Source organism: Leptopilina heterotoma, unplaced genomic scaffold (assembly GCF_015476425.1).
Source record: "Leptopilina heterotoma isolate Lh14 unplaced genomic scaffold, ASM1547642v1 Lhet_15, whole genome shotgun sequence".
NCBI classification, from domain to species: domain Eukaryota; kingdom Metazoa; phylum Arthropoda; class Insecta; order Hymenoptera; family Figitidae; genus Leptopilina; species Leptopilina heterotoma.
This window is the reverse complement of record NW_025110867.1, coordinates 3,981,208-3,985,098: the sequence shown is the minus strand read 5'-3', so window position 1 is coordinate 3,985,098 and position 3,891 is coordinate 3,981,208.

Here is a 3,891-nt window from a genome sequence, read left to right as displayed (position 1 = left end):
TGTGGTAGCAAAGTTTGTATTTTTGTATTAATTTTAACATGTTCTTGCAATCCAGTAATTCTAAGTTTTGTTTTCGATTTTAATTTTATTTACTTTCGACAAATTCGTTCATTTGAAATATTTAATATATTAAAATTGAAACAGTTGATTCTTATTAACCCAACCCGACTGAATGATTTTTTAGTTTAGTCGTAATAACAGATTACAAAGTGCTACCATCAGTAGAGAAAGTATCATCCTATCATCTACAGAAAGTTGTCAGTAAGTCAGCGTCTCTTCGGTTCTGATACGTATCAAACGCTTTACTAAGATCTGTGTAGATCACATCAACTTGAGGATGCTCATTTAGTAGATCATAGATATGTTGCGTGAAAACTAATAAATTAGTAATTGTTGATCTTTTAGGGATGAAACCATGCTGATAAATAGAGATTTCACTCGACAACTTGACGAATATAATTTCATAAATGCATATTTCAAAGATCTTGGAGAAATTATTTATAATTGAAATAGGACGGTAGTTTTTCACTTCAGATCCATCTCCCCGCTTGAAAACTGGACACACTCTTGTTCTCTTCCAAACACTTGGGAGAAACCAGATGATAGACTTATTGAATATAAGCATGAGAGGTTTAATTAAGACTTTTGAAAGTTTTACTATTGCAAATTCAGGAATAATAAGATCAGAAGTTTTCTTTTTAGATGATAACCTTGCAATAGCCCTCTTTACATCATTTTCATAAATCCTTAAACTATCTCCAAGAAGCTGGGGTTGATTATAAATTCGAAGGAATATCTGGTACAGAAGCATTCTTATTATAAACACTATCAAAAAAACTCTGCAAACGAATTTACAATAATATTTGGAGATCTATATTCAACTCATTATTCAAAAATTCATCGAAAATCATACAACATTCATTAACGTTATGTGGAGGACATGAAACGTTCTAAAAACGTTTTAAAAATGTTTCTAGAACAAAGACGATTCCGTGCTCAGAGGGAAGTTAACAGAAGTCTGTGAAGATTCGGATTTAGTTGTAGGAGACAATGACTTAGGTTTACCTACCAAATGACTTAGATAAAGAATTCTTATATTGATTATTTGTCACAATGAAAGGAGTAACACTCTCTTCTTGAAGATTGTCAGGTTTTCACTCCTGAATTGTTCTGTTTGTCCCATTGTTATAGTAGAAACAAAACCATCAACAAATTTTAAGGATTTCTTCTTAAAATTTATTGATGGTATTTATTTATCACACATAAATAAATATTGAACAAATATCAAACAGATTGGAAGTTGGCGTTGATACTTAGCAGGGCAAATTCCCTTGTAGATTTTGATCACAACTATACCTCGATTAGAATTATACTGGAGTAGGAATTTTAGACCCCAAAATACTGTAGGCTGTGCAGGAGTCTCATAGATGAAGATGTAGAGCAAAAAATTTATTTCTTCTTGAACATCATTCTTTGCAATTATTTTTCAAAAGTTTTTAAACGGTAAGTATATATAAATAAATAAATTATAATTAATGTGCATACTATTATTAATTTGTAATCAAGTGATAAATATAACTTGTAAAACATGCGTCCGAGGAAAAAAAATACTAATTGGCTATTTGTTTTTAAGTGTCGCAGGAGAAACATAAAAGTGACGTAATGTCATGCAGGTTAATGAGTGAAGTTTGCCAAAAATTAAATTTTGTCGGCAAAAGATTAGACTCGCATGAAACTAGGACACTGTTCTCTCTCTCTCTCTCTCTCTCATAGTTTTACAAAATGCTCTCAATATATGTAAATTTTGGTTCAAGTGGACGATATTTTGAATCTTGACTGACATTCGTTTGGAGATCTTTTGCAATTTCTCTTCCTCAGTTATTATATTTAATGGACAATTTTCCATTTGCCCAGTGATTTATTAAGTGACAACGATGATTTATTAATATCGAATCAAATATTTTACAAAATTGTTACCTTCTGCAATATTTTAATTTCTTTATCAAAAATGATTTAAACAAATAATATAAAATTTTATAAAATTTTATTTTCCATTTATTTTAATTGATTTATTTTAATAAATAAAGCAAAATATAAATAGCTGGAATACTTAATATTCGCGAAACTCACTGAATAAATATGTGCATAATGGGACATTTATTTGATAAAAAAAAAAAAAACAAAGCAATTGCATTTATCATGGAAGACAGTTAGAGGTCGACATTCTACGGGCACAGGGACAAAAATTAAGCGCGGGTGGGACATACGTAATAAATGGGAGAAATCGTTGCCAAGTTCACGCGTCATTTGATTGTATCTACTAAAACGCGGAAAAAAAAATATTGTCTTGCGTGATTTCCGGTTAAGTGACACCAATTGACACCTACAAAATATGTTCTCTATTTTTTTGTTATCCTGTTTGTCCTTTTCCGAAACAAGAATTTGTTTATATAATAAATGAGATTTATGTATTTTATGTACCTATGAGATTTTCCTCTCGCTTATAATTTAAAATGAATCTATAGGTACTATTTGACCTAAAATTGAAATTAGATGATTTTTTCTAAATATTTAAAGAATATGCGCAAATAAAGTATAAATTTTGCAAAAGTTAAAAAATTTAAATTTTTTTAAAATAAAAACAATGAGATATTTAAATGGATAGATTTTTGCACCCACCACATCAGGCAAATTGAGGAATATTAGTAAAATGGTTTGGCAAAGACGTAAAAGTGGTTCATTCATTATTGTGAAGTTTGAGGTCAATTCGAGGGTAAATGTACCGGTGTCCCGCAGTTAAGACTATATATTTCAAAGACATCCTCATTGACGCTTACCGACAGTGACGCACGACTGATCGGGAACCAAAGAGATAGTTTATTAATAGTATAAAGCGGTTTAGTGTTGCAACTGGTATATAAAAACATACCTATATACTACTAGGGGTGTCAGTACATGTTGATTGAACGTCCGCTTATAAGCTATTTAAATTTTCAATAAAATTTCTTTCCCCACTTTTACTTTTTCAATATATGAAAAGTGAATAAATTTTTTATAAAAATTAAAATAGAAACAGAATTTTAAGAATAGCTTTCAGCTTCCAAATTCTGTTATCTTGACCCTCGTCTTCCTCACCGTCCACTTTTATTAATTCTTTAATTTCTTTAATTTTTTTGTCCCTATTTTTTTGTATATAAATATTATAAAACTATTTCTTCTACAACAGTGTCTGTAAACTTTATTATAATTACTTATATTTTATTAAAAGAAAAAATCTTTTCCTCGCAACTTTTATCTGAGAAATAGGTCTCAATTAAAGACGATGAATTTATTATACGACAGTCAGGAATGAGATCGACGTGTATATACATATATACATGTTATGCAACTAATTGACTGTGATATGATTCTGGTAAATAAATGTATCTGTCAATTTTACCAAAGTTCCACGAAAAAAAAGAATTGATATGAAAAAACAATATTTATGCTCAAGCAATGATTAATTGACCCTACAAATTAAACTCTAATGAATGCGGAATGTATTGCACAATAAATTTTTGTTTGCTTGCCTAAATAAGCGACTCATCGTTTGGATTATTGAACTCGTGGTTCTAGGGGCCTAACGGCAGGCCAATATTTTCCATGACAAATTGATATTGAATTAGTTTAATTAAACAATCCATATACTATAATATATGACTCATTACTCATTCAAATATTACATTTATATTCACATCATTTTCATGAAATATTAAGATTCATTGGAGATTCCGTGAAAATTCTGCAAGTTTTATATTTTAATATTATATTTTAACTTTTCTATTATGATTAGAGTCTAATAATAAGCTTTGTTGCAATTTTTTGCAAAACTTGAATGAAATACGCATTTTG